This window comes from Corvus cornix, chromosome 7 (assembly GCF_000738735.6).
Source record: "Corvus cornix cornix isolate S_Up_H32 chromosome 7, ASM73873v5, whole genome shotgun sequence".
Classification (NCBI taxonomy): domain Eukaryota; kingdom Metazoa; phylum Chordata; class Aves; order Passeriformes; family Corvidae; genus Corvus; species Corvus cornix.
This window is the reverse complement of record NC_046337.1, coordinates 33,040,447-33,061,495: the sequence shown is the minus strand read 5'-3', so window position 1 is coordinate 33,061,495 and position 21,049 is coordinate 33,040,447. Positions and strand designations below refer to the sequence as shown.

Here is a 21,049-nt window from a genome sequence, read left to right as displayed (position 1 = left end):
GTAAGCAGTTAAAAATCTCTTCTTGAATCTCTTCTTTCTCTCACTTGCTGTAGAAAAGGGACTCATTTTTCCTTGACAGGTTTTAGTTATAAAAATTGATTGTATGTTTAAAAAACCAGGTTCTTGGGAGAGCTTTAATTTCCTCTTGAAAGGATCATTTTTTTAAATGGAAGTGCACTTGATTTTGGAAAATTTCAATTTTATTTATTCCAAATCTCCCTGCAAATCTATTTTTCTGTTCAATCCATTTTTCATTTTCATACTAGTGAAAGTTGCCATAGCTACCCGTAAATTGCTGAATTTTTTCCCCAATTAAATCTCAGTAGTTATGAAGAAAGATTGTGGATACAAAAATGCTGCTAGCAAGGATTTTCTTGCTATTTTCTAAGTCTGTGAGAGACTTTTCTCTCTCACAGAAGAGGTAGCAGAGTTATGTAAGCAACCAAGCCACCTGCAACCTTGGAAAGTCTTGTTTATGGCACAGTAGAAAAATATTTTGACAATGGATGTTTTAGGATTTTAGCCAATCACCCCAAGGGGTGGCTGATCCTTTGTCCAATTAGACTATGAAGAAAAAAGTCTGTAAAAGAGTCTGTAAAATAATTAAATAAATCAATCTTGCTGCACAATTCCTGCCTGCTGGATCTTCTCTCCTCCTCCCTATGGCTGCGGGACACAGTGATATACCGTAGGGTTGCAGTAATAAAAGATGTTGTTACTTGTAACAATAAGAGGTTTCCTCTTCAGCCCCTCACCCTCTTGTTGATTGTGTCTATTAAAGCAGCAATATTTCTCTGACTCATATTTACCTGATGATTCAGAACCTCAGACGTGAGATTCCATACTCAGAAACTACCACAGTGGGTGTTGATATCTGTGTGGGAAATGGTAAAGCTTGGAATCTATAATGCCCAACACATTACATGAGGCTCTGAGAAAGCATTCCTATTGCCTAATGTTGCCCTCTGTAACTTAACACTGGATAGAGACATCAAAGCTGCTCCCCACCATTGGAAAGGTCTCAGCAATTGCAGGTGTTCCCCAGAGACTAAAGCACTCAAACATTCAAAAGGGGAAGGAGGGAGGATATGGAAAACTCCCAGCCAGTCAGCCTCACCTCAGTCCCTGTGGAAGTTCTGGAGTGACTCATCCAAGAAGCCATTTGCCTTGTGCTAGATTCTGTATTGCACTGGTGGTCTCAGTCCTTGTCCTCCATGACATTTTATGCAATGTGTACAAAGCGGGAAATCCATTCACAGGGATATCCAGTTTAATGTAGCAGGCAAGAAGAGCTCAAGGTGAGGTTAAAATCCACTTGCTGCCCTTGGCTGATTTTCTTCCATAAGCCTGAGAGCCAAGAGCTTTGCTATTGATCCCACTGAATGAAGTAAACAAAATTTTTATTATTTCATCAGAGAAAAGAAAGCACAAGCAGTTCAACTCTCTCTCCTCTCGAGCAGTTCCGTTTTTAATTCAATAGTTGAAGCAAACAAAAAGCCTTCCTTACACAGTTTAGTGATAACATATCACTCCAAGCATAACCCAAAACACTGTTGGAATGGCTTCCTTAAACTTATCAGACTTCCGAAGTCACGATTTACCCTTGCACTCCCTCGAAAATTTCAGCAATGAATCAAACTCATTGTTTCTGTTTCTATGGAAATTGAGCAGGAGCACTCATGGAATCATCTAGTTTGTCTCAGCTCTCTGTTTGAACAGATGAGGGAAATATCATCCCAAACTTTAGAGCTGGTTCAGAACCCACACAGAGCTTGTTCAGAACTTTAATCCAAGTCCAATGTTTTAAGGACATTGCACAACAAGGCAGGATTTGAGGGCTGTGTTACTGCCTCTGGGGCTGTCTTGGTAACACTGATTAGTTATATGAATATTTCAATGAGATATTTCTTCGGAAAATGCAAAGGCATCATATATTTTTCCCTGTGAGGGTGGTGAGGCCCTGGCACAGGTTGCCCTGAGAAGCTGTGGCTGCCCCATCCCTGGAAGCATTCAAGGCCAGATTGGATGGGGCTTGGAGCAACCTGGGATAGTGAAAGTGTCCCTGCCCATGGCAGGATGGTGGAATGAGATGAGCTTTAAGGTCCCTTCCAACCCAGATCTGTGGTTCTATGGTTTTTTGACATAAATGTTTCTTTTGAAGTCCCCAGCGTGGCTCCCAGTGTGCTGTGCTATGGACAAAAACAACACAGACCGTATTTCCAGACATGTTTCCTATATACATGGGTGCAAAGGATGGACAGACAAACCCCTGGCTATACCAGGCAGCTCTTATTTCAATTAAAAAAAAAAAAAAATTAATTCATGTATGTGGGGTGCTTAATAAAGCAGTGTCCAAGTAGTCATGGCTGTAGCTTGATCTACAACACATGAAGCTTTTAGAAATGTTTGCCGTGCTTACAGTATATGCAGCAGCATCTAGAACCCCTTGGAAGGTGTGGGTTGCTGGTGTAAAGGGTCCTTTCTGAAAAACACGTGGTATTTTCTTCATGGGAGATGAAATAACTCAATAAAATAATGGGATTGCATCCTCTATATCATTTTAAGGGATTTGAAGTCAGTTTTCTAGTTAACGTGCTTGGCAAGGATTGTATCTGTTTTAAATGATGGTTTATTTTAATGGTTTTTTCACACTGTCACGCAGGTACCCAAGGGAAACCCTTCCTTAGATGAGCAGAACACCCCCATTCCATTTTTGTTTGACTTCCCTGGTAAGTAGAGAACATGATCTGCAGTTCACTGGAGCAAGTGCAGACGTGTTATTAAAGGTGAATATTTGAATTAAGCAATTCTGGAACTAAATACATGCTGAAAACCACACATCACAAATTTAAAATGCCAATAACAACACTACTGTTATTTGGCTGTTCTTCCTAGAATTATTTTCTGTTCTTCAAATGTGGCAAGCTAGAGTGTGAGGCCTGGAAGATGTCTCCAATTTTGCCAAGTTCAAAGGACGTGGGAATCTCAACATTGCCATAGTGAAATTTGATACTATTTTCCCTTTGCTCACATGGTTTGTGACTATTTAATTTGGAAAACTGGCTGATCCCTTTTCTCTAATGTCTGTTTTCACCATCTCCATATCTTCAGAAAAAGAAAACATCTGTAAGAATTTTTCGAAGAAGTAAGCCTTGTAGGGTTTTGGGAATCTCAGCATACCCTTTAGATGTTTGACAGGCTGAAGAATATATTCATGTATAACAACAAAAGGAAATGATGATACATCTTCTCTCTTCTGAAATACTGTCTGCTTAAAATGAGACTTTAAAAATGAACACTGGAAAGAAACGCTTACAAAAATCTTATTTTCTTTTGACAAGGTATAAAGTTGCTTTCTTTTTTTTTATGAGAAAGGAACAAATTCTTTTTTTCCTGTTTAGACTAATTTGAGGTGGAGTAGAAGGAATATAATGACTTAATTATTTGCTTGGTAATTTTTGCTTCTCTGCAGGAGAGTGAACATGTGTATATGAAAATCTTTATTAATAATTCCCAGCTGTGTGGCAGAAAAACGATCTGTGTCAGTTAAAATATCCAAGTTATTTGTTTCATTACATGCAATATAATTGCATTTTATCCTTCTGGTTTCAAGAGCTGAATCTCGTACTGCACTTTTTACTAGACACTGCAGAAGAGATGTAATTGAGCTTCAGTAAGTAAACTCTGAAGCTGTTGTGGAACATCACTTTGCCCGATATGCCAATGGCTTTCTAGAGAGTGATTGTGAAGTTTGGCTCTCACTCTGGATTCTGAGTTGAAAGACAATGACTCCAATACTTTTGGTCAAGTTGTGCTTTCAAGGGCACTACCAGGAAAGCTGAAGTCATAAGTGTGGGGCAGCAATCCTACCTGTGCAGGTGTGTCTTTCTTTCTCTGCCTGAGTGGAAACAGGGAGAATGCAAACAATGCCCAGGGCTACAAAAAGAAAATTGCTTTCCTTGAGAAGAGCCACACACCACCAGTGACTAATAGCCTGTCCTGCCTTGTAAAAGCCTCTGTTGCTGGCCGAAAACAGATGCTTAATAGGGAAAGGATCATCAAGGTCAGAAGGCTGTTGGGTTTTTTTCAGACAGATCGGGGTGATTGGTTGCCAGCCCTCAGGGTGGGACCTCAGGCTGGAATTACCCTCACCAGCTTCATTCGGCCTTCCACCTAGAGCTGCAGCACATCAGTCCCAGGAGGTTAAGATCCAGCCTGAAGGCTCAGGTGGAACAGGTTTAAGTATATTTGTTCCCTGTCCTTTGCTGACTTATTGTTTAGATTTCCTGGACTGACTTGGTTAAGGATCACTGGATGGGTTTTGTTGCTGTCATCATCTCAGCTCCGTTTGCCTGGATTGGGAGCCCCACCTGTGAGGTTAGTGCCTCTAGTTTCAAGAATAGAGCAATGGAGTGACTTAATGTAAACTGTGATTTTTCTGAAGCACTAAGTAAGACAAATGTGTATTGCCTCTTCCAGAGTGCTTAGATTTTGTATCTCTGCTTGGAATTTCGCAGGCTTACTTGCTAGCAGTTAGTTGGTGGCACTTCAGCAAGTGCTATAACACACCTGTCTGTCTTGAGTGAAATACAAATTATCTGAAGTTTTGTAGGGGATTCAAATGAAGTGTGGCTAAGTAATGCGTTACTATGGAAGGCTTAATGGCTTAGTATTTCAAGATAATTTTTGTGTGTATGGGAAAGTCAAAAGACCTAGTACCTTACACAGTGTTTTTTCTTCTGAAACAGTTTTAAGCCTAGTATGTACAGATTCAATTCACCACCTACTTAAATGAATCAGATTTCGTGGGAAAGTCACTGAGCTTGCTCTTCTGAGAGTTGTGTGAGTGTAAAATGTCAGGAGGCTGCAATTCCCTTATTTCTGAATGAGTGACGCACACGCTACTTTTCCTAGGGAGGGGTAGAGCCTTCAGAAAGACACTTTAAATGCCCAGGCTGTGCTATCACACCCTGCCTGGCTTTTTGCTTGGAAATGCAATTGCTGTTCATATTTCCAGATCATAACCTGCATCTGCTGTGAAACTCTGAGTGTTGGGATGGTGTTCAATGCTTGTTGTTATCTCTGGGTTCTCTGGGAGGTGTCAGGACAACAGCAATGTGAAGTTTTGCCTTACAGCCATCTGTACAAAAGATGCAGCCCTCACAGGTGCACTTTCCTCAGCTACTGTTTGTGAGCAAAGGGGCACTCAGGGCTGACAGTAAGATTCTGGGAAGATGCACACATACAAAAAACCCACTTTAAAATACTGATTTAGAAAGCAAGTTTCTAGGGACAATCCTTGCACATCATTTTCTAGCTACTTTCTCAGGCCCAAGATTTGACACTAGCTGATACTGAGAGAAGAGCCTGTAAATGCCTACTTCTTTCTGCTGAAATCAGTTTACTCTTCACAGAGCACGAGTTTCTTGTGATTCAAACAAAGTTCCTTTCTAACCAGGCTGGCTTTCCCTCAGGAAAGAAACCCCTCTGTCCTACACAGCCATTGGACTTGCAATGGTGTACTTAAGTGGTTTACCATAAAAACAAAGCTCATACAAAGATCTCATGTGGAAAAGATCCACTTGCAAGGAGCTGTATTGATGGACCTTTGATTTGTCTATTGTGTTTTGGAGATGTAGCTTTTTTTGACATTTTAGCTGCCTGTTATGCCATGATGTAAAGCACCGTGACAGCTATATTTACACTAGCTGTAAATCTGATTCTGTAAACACCATATGAAACTTAAACTTGGACACAGGCATATGCCCAAACTGTCACTACTGTGACAACACAGTTCTGTCCAGAAATGCAATGAAACTGGTTAAATCTGCAGGGGTGTTTAAGAACCTTGGCTTGTAAACTTAGGGGACGCAATGTACGTTACACCAGGTCTCCTCATTTTTTGCTGTTGCAATATGTGTATAGATAGATGCATTCTCACCAGAATAATCCCTGTCACTGAAGAGGGAGAAAACTAAGGGAAAAGTTGTAAAACAGTAGGATTTGGGAGAGGTGAGAGTGGCACGTTTATTCTCTAGTGTCTTGTTCCATAGGCTGTGACTAATACAACAAAATCCTCCTAGAGACTGGCTGGAAGATGTTTTCCGTTTAACTTTCTAAGCAAGTTGAGGCTACACACTCACAATTTTCTATCCACCTGCTCACAAACACTGAGACACGACCTCGAGTAGGCTGGGTGGGATTTCTCGCATGTGACAGAGACAAGGAGGCCAGCTCTTGAATATGCATTGCATCCCTAGGTTCCTTTTGATTGCCAGCTCATAAAATCACATATTCCTGAGTAATGAATAAATTATACTGATCTGAATAAATGGTACTGATTCAGCTCAAGGCCCTTCAGCTATGAAGAGTAATGGACTGGCACAGAACCATTCCTTTTAAAAATGGTGTAGGATAGAGCTAGACATGCTAAACCAAACTTCTGGCAGGGCGTGGAAAGGACTGACGTACTGGTTTCTGGAAATTGTTACCTTCTTAGTGGTAAAGTGTATTCCATATACACCTCCCAAATTCGTGATAGTGGAATCAAGCACAAACAGCCCTGGTTTCTGAGCCCTCCAGCACAGCCAGGATCCTTGCTGTCATGCTGCTACTCTTGGAAAGGTGTCAGTCAGGGAAGGGCTTGGCTGTGAGGGAGGTTTAGAACCAAGCAAGGTAGACTTAATATTGCACTGAAGTTGTCAGTGCATGTTGCTCAAGTGGTCGGGGGTCTGGGTTTGGTAATGTGATGTCTTGCTCAGTGTCTGCTCAAGGCTTGTACTCCCCAGCAGCAGCAAAGTCACTTGAAAAACAGTGCTTGATAAACTATTTAGGCAATAATTAAACTCAGTCAAATCTGTGACAATTTGTGGGGCGGGATGGGGGCACTGCAGTGTTGTGTCTGACTGCTGGGAATGAAATCAGAGATTTTGATGCAGGAAAGATAAACCAAACAGCATAAATAAAGCATTTTAGGATGTGGAAGACCAAGGGTTGTAGAGGTTAGGAAGCACAAACAACTTATTTGAATCCTGAAGCATTAAAATTTAATGCTTTTAAGTTTTGAGGGACTGTTTCCCCTTTTATTCTTAGTTTGTCCTGCTTTGTTGACATTTCTTAATTTTACTGGGTGCGATAGAAAAATTCCAACTACTGCAAAAGGGCTTCAAGAGGGCTTTTTTTAGGGCTTTGGTTAAATTTAGTTTGGGTGTTGGTGATGGTGGTTTTGGTTTCCACCCCACCCTCCCCCCATATGGTTGTAGTACTATGGAAATGATGCACATTATGTGGTAAATGCATGTAAGTACATTGAAGGTTGTAAGTAATTAAATTGGAATATCAGGAAAAAGTGCTTGAAGGGAAATGCCTGCTAAATAATACAAACATTATCTTTCAAGTGAAGAAAACAATTTTTTCATCTAAAATGATAGTTACAGAAAATTATTCCACTTTAATAGGGTATTGGTGGAATGAGCAAATAACAGGAAATGTGAGAATGATGGGGGCTGTTCAGAAATGAGTGAGTGAAGCTCACAATGGCCAGATCCCAGCATCAATTGCGCCCATCTGGACAGTCTTGTATCTTCTGGAGGTTTAAGAAACACTTCCTTGAGCGATTTCATGAGTGTGTATTTAAGTGACTTAAACTTTCCTGTAGCACTCCTTGTACAAATTCTGGGATCTAGTGGGAGATCCATATGGTTTATTATCTTATAATGGATATTTAAATGAGAAATTTAGTATCTTTCTGATGTTTTTAAACTAATTCTTCTCACAGCAAATGTCAGGAGCAAAAGTAATCACTTTCAGGGAAAAGTACAAATTTATTTTTTGGAACATTAACTTCAAGTGCCATAAATGTAATAGATGTACAAAATAACTGTTAAGGGATCTTTATAAGCAAATGTAAAAGCAGATTTTTCTTGGATGTGTTTTTTTCCTTAATATAGTTTAAGCTACTTTAAGTTCTTACAAAACTTTGCATATAATATGTATTCAATATATTGCTAAGAAGTTTGGTGTTTAAAGAGTTTCTGTGTAAGAATGGGATTGACACTTTGGTGCCTTAGATGAAGTAATGTGCTATTGAATCATTTAGAATAGAATCAAATTTGGGATTGAGAAATACTACTCCATGTGAGAAAACATACTTTAGAGCCTCTTGTGGTTTAATGTACTAAGTTTCTCTGGGCCAGGTTGCTCTTGAATTGTATGGTGGTAATAGGGTGTGTTGCATATTAAATAGGTTTATAATAAAAGCAGAAATTGTGCCCAGCTGGTATCTTGGCAGACTTAGAGCATTGATCCATCTTTTGTGGTTGCAGTCTTATTTGTGACAAATATCAAAGTTTATTGCTGCTTTAATTTCAAAAGAGTTATTTCTACCTGGTAAGTGCTTCCCTGTTGTCATTCCAAATCCACATGAAGGGACCATTGTCAGTGCAGCTAAAATGAAAATAATGCAGTTCTTATACCATGCTTTGCTCGTGGTCAGTGTGTATTAGTGGGTTACGTGTTCTGCCTTGTCAATTCTCCATCCAGTGAGCCCAGACTATTTTGCTCCCATTCGTGCCAGTGTGTGCAGGGAGGATGTCATGTGTCACAAGTTTCCCAATTGAGTGGCACATCTTTCACCCTCATTAATTAAAGGAAGGGGAAAAGCCAGCCTCACAAGTTGTGTGGGCTTTTTTCCTTTCTTTCATGTTCTTTAGCTGTCAAAATGTTCATTACTCATATGCTGAGCTTTTGTTGCAAAATTCCTCTTCTGACTTCCCTACTTGCATCTTTAACAATTGAAGGGTTAGGGCAAGATGTTCAGGAATGTGCAACTTCCTCATAAGAAAGGCTAAAAATCTATCTCCAGTAGCAGGGGTGTTCTAAAAGAGATCATGTTGTAGCTAGACTTTTGGAGATCAGCCCTAAATACTTGATGGTATAGTGTTTTCCACTGTTTTTCCATTAGTGCTTTCTAACAGAGATATTCCAGTTCTGGAGGATGCTGAGTATAAGTGCTGCAAGTATTGACTATTTAACGATCAAAAGTAATTTGTGATTGAAGTTCTGGGTTGTATTGCTAATTCATTATCTACCACAAGTGTGGATTTAAGAGTGTGTGAGCCTTGAGTGGTTACCCCATTAGCATCTCAGCTAAGCAGCATTTGCCTCCTTATCATAAAACTGCAAAGTCTCTAACACAGGCCACTCTTGCCTGTTGTATCCATGTTTTCTGGTCCAAACTCCATTGAAATAAGCTATAATCTGATACTGTGTATATGTGGAATAGTGTGAATTGCAGGTGTAACAGGGACATGCCAGAAGGAAACCAGATGTGTAGTGAGTGTCAGACAGCTCTGAAGTCAAGCACACACGTGCTGCTCTGTGTGTTGCATGTTCCAGACCTTGCACACACACACACACACACAGATTTTGTCTATGCAAAGTATGAACAGCCTGTATCAAATGCTTCAGAGCTGCTGCAGGTGTGGTTTGACTACAGAACAGTTGTAAAAGGTCAAACAAGCACAGGATTTAATGTCTATACATCACACAATTACTGTCTCCCTGTCGAAGCCCTGGCTGGGTTACTAACAGTGTGCAGGAACGTGTGTGCTGCACTGGGTGTTAACGACAGTGGAGCTATTGTGTTTCCTTCACTGCATTTGCATGTGGAACTTGATTTGAAGGAGATAGTTGGAATAATAAAAAGCATTAGCAGTATTGTTAGTTACTCTGTAATTATAATTAAAAGGTGTTAATGCTGGTTGATGAATTCTGGAGATTGCTAGCACGTCCTTCAGCATTAACTGCACGGGTGTGGTAAGGAAAAGGGATGGGAGGATAGCATCATGGAGCATCCCCTGGGTTTGATTAATGAGAAATCAGACATATGAGAAATAGAGAATATCCGTTTATTCACAGGGAGAAAAAAAATACAGATTTTCTTGAATTTCTCAGGTGAGGGAAAGAAATGTAGTTATAGGCAGTCAGTGCACAGGCAACTGATAGTGTGTAGGAACAAACAAAAATCACAAAACCCCCAAATGAATAAACAAAAGCAGCAGCAAAACCAACACCAAACAATAAGAACTGAAAACCTTTAAAGTTAAGGAAAGGACTTGGCAGAACGGGCAGAACAAAGCATGCCTGGAGATCTCCCAACAGATCTTGGTAACATCTGTGTTTTTAACTGGAGAAACTGAATTACTTGTTTGTTAATTAGGAAGGCTGGTATGTTACTATGAGAAATTTGAAATGTGAATAATAAACCTGTCATGAGGATTACCATTCCCTTTTCCTAGATAAATATTCCTGCTCAAAAGTGAGATTCCAAAGGAATGTTTTGGTCATCACAGTAACCACTCCATTTGGTACTTCTGTGCAACAGTTGGGAAATAGCAGATTATTAAGTGTCTTGAAATAACACTTTGAATCTTTACAGAAGCATTCTTTGTTATAGCTGGGCATTAACTATTCCTGGCCATAAATACTTTTTGCTTCAAACAAATTCCAGTTTGAGAGGAAACACCACCAGTCTTTTGAGGGCTAAAAATCCTCTTGCCTAAGGTTTAAGTCTTAAGAGCTAGGGTTAAAAATGATCTTGGCAAAGATCCTAGATAAGAAACTTTAATTTAACTAACCCACAAAAATTGAGGGTTGATGGTAGAACAAGGAAGCCCCAAAACCCTTTGTTTTGTTCTTTACAAACTAGAAATATGTGCCCTAGTTTTTAGGTTGCTGGAGGATAAATAGCCTGTCCACCATCAGCCTGCACCAGTGTAAAGAACAATTCCACAGGACTTCTTACATATCCAGGTAGAGAATATTCAGCATATTAAACACTGCAGTCTGGAGGGTAGGGCACAGCACAAGGAAGGTATTTCTCTGCACTTCATCAAACCCATGTTATTTGTGCTTTAATCAATGGCAGCTGTTAATCTCTTATTTGAGTCAATGGCACTGCAGTTGGGCAACACAGAAGTTCAGATATTTTCAGAAGATGGCAACAACCAATGTCCTTAGTATTTGTTCTGATGTATCAAGGTAAAGATCCACGGTTCTGAGTAGCCTTCAGGGTGTGAAGAACGATATTTATATGTTTGGCTTCTGGGAAAAGTGCAGACAAAACTAAGCTTGGCTCAAATGGAGGGAGGGGACACGTGGGGAAGGATGGAGCCCCAGGCTCCCTGCTCCCAGTGATGTCAGGGGAGTGGGAGCAGGGAGCAGCTCTGCTCCCTGTCCTTCCCCATGGAGTTCCTGACACCACCGAGGTGCTTTAGCCTCTGACAGGAGGATTAGATCTTTTGTTAGAGCAGGTGTATTATTTCTTACCAGTCAGGATCATCTGATATATTTCAAGCAAATTGACAGAGCCTGAAGGTATAGTCAGAAAGTGCTGGTGATTTATTTCCCCACTGATTTTCAGCTCCAGTGGAATGCACAGAAAAAATTCAAAAATATAACGGCTTAGAAATTACTCTTATGTGATTATATCCAGGCCTCTCCTCTTTAAATATTCAGAGTAAATGTATTCATAACATTGTGCATTCTGCCTGTAGAAATGCATTTGCAGTGTGTCAATGTGTTATAAAAATAATGGAAAATACTATTTTCTAATAAAAAAACTCACAAAAATTGAAGGCAGTAAGGGTAGCAGAAGTTGTCCCAAAGAGGATGTATCGCTCCCTGTATTCTCTATTTGAAATTCAAATTGTAATCACAACATTGTACTTAGCCATTTCTCTAACAGTGATTTAGATTCTTTCCAGTAATCGTTTCTCTGTAGTGACAGGGCACTGCTGGTGACACATAAATACCTTTGACAGATATGGTTAGCTGGCTTAATCCTGCTTGGGGACTGTTCAGGGAGATGCTATAATTACTTGAAAAGGTTGTTTCAAAAGGTAAAAAATCACTGGCATGTTTACGTTGGGCATCTAATACTTTATTTTCAGGATGATAGATCTGGTGTCTTTAGGGGTATGAAACTGTATAGGGAAGTGGCAGGAATGTGAATAGGATCTGGAATCTCACATGCACGCAGCATTGTTGTGGGGTGTATATGAATTTAGGGATATTGCCTAAATTCAGTGATGCACTGGCAGTGCTGGGATCATATATAAAATATAATTAACATTATATATAAATTATAATTTTATATATAATTTATATGTATAAATTATATATAATGGATATAATTTAAAATTGTCTCTATGTCTATCTATCTATAATTTCCTTCCAGAATATCTCCAAATCTCTGAACCTTTTCAATGCAAGTAAATGGACAAAAGCATGGCAATTAAAAATATAACCTTCAAAAGATGAACATGCATGGATTGATGTCAGAGACATTACATTTGCTTAAAGAGAATTTATTTAAAGGTTAATATATCTACGAACAATTGTGTCCTACTGAGAACTATAATATAAAATTCTGGAAGTCAGACTGTCAAAACTAAAGTTATTTTTATGAGGAATTCCACAGAAAAGCTGAGATAATGTAGCATATCAATAATTTATGTTAGACATTTTGATTTGTATTTATTAATAAGTGCAGCTTGCATATGTAGTTTCCACAGTAATTAAATTGTAATTTTGAAGGAATGGAAAAGGTGATAGGCCTTTGGCTGAGAGCAAGGGGAACATGTCATGTAAGCTTAAAACATTGCTAGTCTTCCAGAACCCATTAACTATAAACAATGTAGGCATTTTGATTGCATTTTAAGGAGTAAAACTACCCGACCTTGAAAAAAAATATGTAACTTTCTGGGGAAAGAAACAAAGCTATATATTGGAAATTATTACAGCTCCAGAAGGGAACTAATGTATGTACTGCTGAAATAATCTTTTCTATGTCTCAGTTAAATATTCCCCACACTTCTGCAAGCCTGTCATTCTAGTTCTATTATTCTAATGCACCTTATACTGTCACACTGCCTTTGTTTAATTCTGTGATGTTGGGCTAAAAATCCACATTGTTTTAAACAGTGCTTGATGGATTCCATGTATTAGTACTCGGGGTCTTCCTGCTTAGGAACAAACATTCTCTGGGGCTTTAGAAAGGCTTCATGGTATCCAAGCCTCTACATTGTAAAGCAGGGAAATGTAGAATTCCCTTTCTTCTTCAGCTGTTTAATTCTTGTAGAAAACTTCTCTTGATCTTGTGTAATGAAAGGGCCTCAGAGCTGAATAGCTGGCTCATTTCATTAACGCAGAGCTCAAATCGCTGGCACTGCAGGAACAGGATACAGTTAATGGAATTAGTAAGGCTCTGCTACAAGTACATAAAAATACAGCTTTAAAATTATTCTGGTAATCACAGAAATGCTTCATAAGTATCTTTGTAAGGCAAGATTCAAACAGTCTTACAATAAAGCCAAAGAGCATCAATATAGGTATATCAAAATTTGCAGTCTAGGACAAAACCAGGTTGATTGCCATTGCAGAACGATTTTATTTCTTCTAACCATAACCTTATCCCTTTCCAATGGTATTTTTTAAATTAGTAATTTGGTATGAGTTGATTCTAATGTTATCCTGCCCACGAATAACTCATTTTGCAGTTTATATTTAAACTCAGTTTTACTAAGATATGATAATCAGTAAGCCACAGTGATTTGTGATGTGGCTGGGATTTTTGTAGCTACCTACTTTGAAGATTCTATTAAAAACCTTGAGAGTGCCTTAGCCCACCTTTTAAGAAAAGTAGACAGAAAAGTAAGCATCATTATAAGACTGCAAAGCAGATATAGCAGATAAAGCTAATGTTATTTCTCCTCCAAATTCTAACTTCTTAATGTAATTGAATGTGATTTGAAGGATAAACAGCCAAAATACATATATTGCATATACACAAAATATATGTAAAATATAAGTGCAAAAAAATACTTATATACATAGACACAGATTTGGTCTTTCCATTCACGATGGTGGCTTTTTAGTCAAGAAAAAATCAGGGTTAGTGTTGATCTCTTTGCCTTATCCAACAAAGACTGTAAGTCACCATTTGAGGGCTGCTTGGAAGGTTGGAAGGCTGAATCAGTTGCACCATTTGGCTGCAGGAGAAAGACTCCAGTTCACACATGTTCTTCTTTCTTTTTTTGCCTTTTTGAAATGGAACATCAACAACAGTTCAGCAGAGCTCAAAATTAAAGCTCAGGAATGATCAGCTAAATCTCAAAAAATTGCAGGGGGGAAATAGAGTGAGAAATTAGTTTCTTAATATTGACATGATACTGCAACCTTCATTATAAATAAGATTGTCAGCTGATATCACTTCAGTTATACATATGGATTTCTTATGTCTGAATGGACCATGAAAATTTCCTCACACTCCACGGAAATCTAAACAGATCTCTTTGAAATGGGTTAATATTCATTAAACAAGGGCTTCTTGAAGGAATGCAGATGTTTGCACTACTGCTACCTGTGATGCCCAAAAACCTTTCTACAGATGACTCTGTTGTTAATGAGCTAAATTGGCTGTGTGTCCTCCAAGGTGATTCATGAAAACTTCCTATACTTTCCCAAGGAAGTTCCAACAACAAATGCTACATTGAAGTTCGAATTGTCATTGGCTTTTAGCATTTCTTTCCTTAAGCCAATGTGAAGATGTGAGGACTTGTTTGACTGCTAAGTGAATTATTTTGTATGTATATGCACATATACATATATGCTCATACCTAAATAAGTATACATAGCATATTATTACATCAATTATATATTTTTTAAACACATAATTCAGTTTTGTGATTTTACAGGGAAGAAATTAGGGCTTAAATGCAAAATTGGGAAAGAAATGTGTGAAAACTGCAGAGCAGCTAAGTCCCCTCATGTTCCAGACTATTGCCAAGACAAGCCATTCAGGAATATGCCCTGAAGGACAATATTTTACAACTATGACAGATACCTAAAGAGCTAGTAAGTTATTTTCTGCTTTATCTGTCTCTTCCTCATAATGCAAAAAAATGGGGATATTCTCTCCCTAGGTGGATTAGCAACAAACTGGGATTCAGTTCAGGAATGATTTTTATTTCCTTTAGTGCATGCAATGGTGCCCGATCAGATTATTTTCTTTCCCCGCCTGATGTAGAGAAACAAGGGCAGGATATGGGAAGAAGGCAAAGTAATTATTAAGCTTGCCATGAAAATTCTGTGCAATTCTCAACTATGTGCTTGTGTCAATTCTTGAAATAGATGTTTCTGATTTAAAGTGGTTTGCATGGGGATCAGACCACTGTGGTTACAGGAGTTGGTTATGAATTGAGCTTAGACATGAAAAAAATGTGTATTTCCTGCCCCTGAGTCATGGCAAAACAGTATTGACCCTCTCCTAATTGAGAGTGAGTCATAGAAATATTTCTGAATTTTCCCCGAGATGTTCCAACAGGAAGAACAGATCTTTAAGATGAATTTTGACACTTTTCAGTCAAACAAACCTCACTTAAGTCTCAGTCTGATGCAGGACTATCCTGACTGACTCAGCCCCCTGTCTCAGTGTTGCATTCACTCTCACAAATGCTGTGTCTATCTTTTCAGGCTGTTTCACTATCCCAAAGTATAGTTTTAGAGTGTGAAATGTACCTTCTGTCTTTGCTGTGTGTTTTCTGTCTGTTATTTGTGTCTCTTGAACTGTCTGAACAATTGAGAATTGCAGAATAACAGAATGGTTGAGGCTGAAGGCACATCTTGTCCAACTCCCTAATTAAAGTTTTTAAAGCGTTTCTTCACGCAGAGCTGGCAATGCTTTTTTTTTTTTTCTCGGCCCAGAACTCCCTTCAGTTTGTCTGTATCTGTATGGGTTGCATCAGGTGCAATATGGTAAATTTGGGCTTGATGGAAGTTGTCAATGGAAGACATTTAATTAGCTGTGTTGTGCACAGAATAAAGTCTTTATTAATAGGGTGTAAAATCACAATAACATTCTTTGCTGTCATATCCGTTTACAAGTTTATAGCTAATTAGCTGTCAGTTCTCAGCCTTGGGTCCTCTCTTGCACACTTCCAGAACATCTTCCTTTTACCAAAATATATTGTTTCCAGTAGACTTCCTCTCTCAGGCATTCTCAATGTGCTAACTGGGGGTGTACCCCTAATTTGGTTAGTAATTAACTAATTTACCTGTTCAGTTGTTTGTTTGAGGGTTTTTTTTCTTCCACTTTTTCTAATACTTCAAGGGTTTTGTACCTAAAAGCTAAAGTTCTTCCACATTTTTTGAGCGAGACCTTCTCTACCTGTTGATGTGCAGCTCTGATCTTTTATTTAGAATAGCTGCCACATAAAAAAAAAGAGCTATTTACCCCAGATATTTGCTGTGTCCTTATTGGTTTTGGGTAGAAGGAAATTTCCCATTGTTAAAATATAAATGAGTGATGGGCAATGAGCTATGTACCTGGTGTTTTTTGGTTTTACCTCTGTGCTAGTTTGAAAACAAACCAGTGGGAGGCACCAAGTCAGAATAACAATTTAATGGAAATTAAAGAAAAGGGGGAAAAAAGGTAAAAGAAAACCCTGTCAAACTGACAGAGTCAAGGTACAACCTGACACCCTGTTAGGCAGGGTGGTGGTAGCAGTCTGGTAGAATGGTGGCTGCAGTCCTCTGAAGCAGTGATCCTGTAGTAAAACAGTCTGCTCTTCCTCAGAAAGTCCAGTGGTGGCTGTGTAGCTCCTGTCCTCTGGAAATCCAGTGGGAAGCCGGTGTCTCTGGTGTTCAGCCTCAGACTATATCCACGATGGGATGCTTGGTTCCTCCCTCTGGGTGGAGCATCTCACAATGGGGTAATGAGTCATGAGGCAAAGTGTTGATTAGGCTCATTAACAGAAGATAGTCCGGAGGGAGTTATCTCTGAGTCAGGCGGCAGGACAATGATGGGCCATTAACAGAAAGATAGTCTGGGGGGAGGAGGCAAGGAAACACTGCCCCACCTGATTTCAACAGCTGATGGGGATGGTAATAGAATACACTGCAACCCAGGACAACCTCCTAGAAGCTGGTTAGACATGAAGTGTTTTCTCAGGTAGGGGAGAGGAGGGCCAGGCAGAGTGGGATATATGGAGCTGGAGGTGGTTTTGTGACTTCATCTTTGGTGACAAAGACAATGGGTTTATTACTAGTAGTAGTTTCTAATTTTAGTATGATCTTTATATTTTCCTGACTGTATGAGGTACTTGAAGACTATATAGATTGCAATTATTTTTGTAACAGAATAACAGGCGTGCAGAGATGTAAACAGATTTATTTCCCAAGTGTCTTGTTGTCGGAAAAAAAGGTCCGTGGACTCCGGTGGAGGGAGGAATTGCAGTCCAAGCCAATGTGGTTGATAAAAGCAAGCTCCCTCTGTTAGCAATCCAGAGGCACTTATATAGTATACCAGCTTGTTAACTCTTAAGTGGCTTAAAACTTACCAAAGCGCATTTCTACTTCTACATAATTGGACTTAGATTGGCAAGCTTCTACAGTTATGTTATGGTTAAAAGAATTCAGAGTTCATCTCCCCTTCTCTGGGTCCTATCTGCACAGCTGTACCTTCTCAAACTCCCTTCTTGTTCCCAGGCCTGTTTTTCACACAGGGATTTTCTCATGGAGAGTTTTTCTCACACAGGCCTTTTGCTTGCAGGCTCTTGCTTGTACAGTTCTTTTATTGATCCCATAATTCTATCAATGATCCATGCCCCTGATCCTCTAACCATATCCCAACATCTTGTCTTTGAAAAATGCTTTGCCATCTGCATATCATTGGCACTTTTTTCCCCCGGAAACCCTGATATTATTCCTCTATTTTCACGTCCATAGAATCTTTATTGATTATTTTTCTATTTAAATATTTGCAGGTCTTTCCAATTTATGAATTTCAGTAGTGTGCAGTTTGCAGGCTCCAAGAGATCCACACTGAAGGCACCAGCCAGTTTTATAAAGCTACATTGGACCTGCTGCTGTTACATTAATGAACTTCACTGGCATTAATGAATGTTATTGGCATCCCTGCCCACAGCAGAGGGGTTGGAACTACAAGGTCTTTGGTTACTTCCAACCCAAATAATTCTATGGTTCTAGGATTTATTATGCTAAATATTAAAAATACTTTTTAGCAAGTCTTTATAATGTACTTCTAAACTAGAAGGTGATTGTAGACAACTTGTAATGTGAAACAGACCTCTAAAAAAAAAATTAGGTAATTTTCCAGACAAAATAATAGAGAGGAAAACGTATTACCTCACGAAGAAGTAGAAATTATTCTGAAATTTGAATCCCTTTTATTTCTTCTGAAAATTGTGCCTGCTGGGAACAGAAATTGTGACTTTTTTCAGTGAGACTTCACCTTTTAGAAAAAATAACTTTAAAGTTCAGTTTTAAATAACCACGAATCTGAAGCCCAGCACTTGAAGATTGTGTGGTACAATCCAGCATTGCCATAGCAGGCACTTCAGCCTGTCCATCCCCTTGCCCTTTATTTCTGTGTTTTATCCTTAAGAAAACTGGTCAGAGAAAATATTTCTTTTTATTAAACAATAGAAATAAGGGATAATACTGAAGTCAATTTACTGTGGCTGTTTTTGTACTATGTAGTGGAACACTGCTGACTGCTGTGGATGCATCTGAAAAGCCTTTCATATCTAAAGATGGACTCCAGGCAAAGGTGAAAACAAGCGAAACAAAGCAAAAGGAAATTATGAGTCTATTTTCTCAGAGGAGAGGTGGGGGAAAAAAAAGATTTTCCTTATAAAGCTTAGCAGGGTAGGGCAGGAAAGGACTATTTTCAGAGAAAGTGACTTTTTATCCTCCCGACTTACTTTTACTCAGTATTTTTATTTCTTCAGTAGTACAAGTCAAAGAATATTTAATCCATCAGGTTCATGATCCTGAAGGCATAGCTTTCCAGTGGCCTTCTGTGTATCACTAGGTCTGAAATGCAGCAAAATGAAGTACTTAAAGACAGGGGTCTTCCTGGGGTTTGCCATCACTCTTGTTCATTTCTTGGTGTGTATTAAATATTTTTCTGTGGTCAAAATCTGTCAGTGAAAGGAATACTCCATCTGATTCTAGGAATGCTAGTACTTGTCATTAGGATTCAGACACTTGAGAAGGGAAAGTGTCAGGAAACCACCTCTACTGGCCCATCCTTGAGAAAATGATGTCTCAGAACTGGTGCTGTGCATCTCTAACCACAGTTGGGACTCTTTGCTTTTGTTTCTCATATTCCCTTTGATTAATAGGGGTGGTCTGGGAGATGTTTTGGGCGTTTTTTGTTTTGTTTGGGTTTTTATTTAGCAGATCAATCCTGAGATAATAGTAGATCATCCATTAAATATTCATTGTCTACTGCCTTTGTTTTAGATGATTTCTGCTATACCAAAGATCCCTTTCTTCAAGATTGTGTCTTAAAAATAACTTTCAGTCTATAAAATGAAGGGCTTAAAAAAGATACATGGGGTAATCAATGCTACTTTGGTTGCTAGAAGTAGTATCTTATATTCTGAGAGAGATTTCCACATTAATATTGGATGCCTGTAAGAGGATGTGGCATTACAAAGCATAGAATTAAAATATCTATTTTATACTGTCCTTAATCTTAAAACTTCCCAGCAGAAGCATGTTGTATTTAAAAAAAAATTAAGTTACACATTTATTTCACCTGAAATGTCTGTTTTTATTTCTTCTCTAGCTGTTGTTCGAGGTCCCAACTGAAATGAAGGTTTTAATAGATACTGATTTTACACGTAATAAGACACAGTACATGCCCAGTATAATTTACAATAGACTTCAGAGAAAATGTACGAAAGGTCAGAGAAAGGAAGTGCTGTTATCTCAGTTTAATGAATAGAGAGCTAAAGCACAAAGAACACAAATAATTTCCTTACAATCACTCAGGAAGCCTACAGCAGGAATGAGAATGACACCTGCATCTTAAGAGACCTGATGGCTTGATTAGCAAAAAAAAAAATTAAATTTCCCCTTTCTTTTTTATTAACTGGAATTGTTTAATGTAGTACTTTGTAATTCTTACATGAAAGAAGCTGTAGAAATAATAATGGTCATAATTAGGTAACTTTAAAAGCATCTTAGTTTGGCTCAGGGATATTAACACTTTAAGGTGAGCTTTCCCCCCAAAGGAATATTAGGAGTCAGTGGTGACTGCAGGGAAATACAAACAGTGTCTCAGAGCTGCAAATATCCTCTGCAGTGTCTCAGAGCTGCAAATGTCCTCTGCAATGGGGCAGCAGGTACAGAAGTAAATTGTAAAAAGTTGGGGGTTTGGTTTTGATGAGGGCTCTTGATGCAATGTTTTCAAACAAGAATAAATTTCCAGTTTTATAACTTTCAGATTTTTTAAAAATTGTTAAGAGAATGAGTCCCCTAAAGACACCAAGTTAACTTGTCCAATGGATGGGTGTGGTTAAAAGGGATATTGCAGGGGTATCAGTGACACACACTCTGAGTTTTGACTATACTTCATAAACTGTATTGGGCTGGATTTTTGCATTTAATCTCCAGGTATATCTTTTAAAGGACAATTCTGATAGCTAGTACCAGGTGTTGTTGGTAGTCTGACTTACTTCTGTAATGGTGCTGATCTGTCTATACCATGTTCTGTTAAAAGTAATTAATGTTCCCTGTATATGAAAACTGGGTGATAAAGAGAGCCACTGAGTCTTTGCTTCTGCCACATTCGTTGAATGGTAGAAAACTTAATGGTGGATATGGTTTTTGTTTGGGATCAGAAGGCTGCCAGCATGGTCACCCCACATCTGAACTGCTCATCCTTATGTGCAGGTGTGAGGTGGGGAGCAGAGACTTCCTTGATCTCCTAAATTCCAGTAGAGCATCAATTTATAAAAAATATTAAAAGGTAAGGTTCTTCAGGTGTTGCTTTATGTTTTCCCTGTGATATTGCTTTCTTACCATTTTTCTTCTCTCTTTAATGCTCCAGGGAGCTGTTTAACATGTTGACTCCTATACACAAACAAGCACATTCTCTTTCAGCACAAACACCTCATTTTCTGTTCAGCACAATAGGCATGGCAAAGAAATTAGATTTTTATGGTGAAGCAGCCCG

The 21,049-nt window shown here is 38.8% G+C and overlaps 1 long non-coding RNA gene across 3 annotated transcripts in view; it reads left to right on the top strand.

Annotated features, from left to right (window-relative positions):
- Positions 1–21,049, top strand: part of LOC120410307 — a 61,525-nt gene that overhangs the window by 11,399 nt on the left and 29,077 nt on the right. For 2 of the 3 annotated variants that reach the window (XR_005602393.1, XR_005602392.1), the window contains exon 2: positions 2,663–2,729. The exons of the other annotated variant lie outside the window; for it this stretch is intronic. This is a non-coding gene — a long non-coding RNA (uncharacterized LOC120410307). The remainder of the gene's footprint in view (positions 1–2,662; positions 2,730–21,049) is intronic. 3 annotated transcript variants of the gene reach the window in all.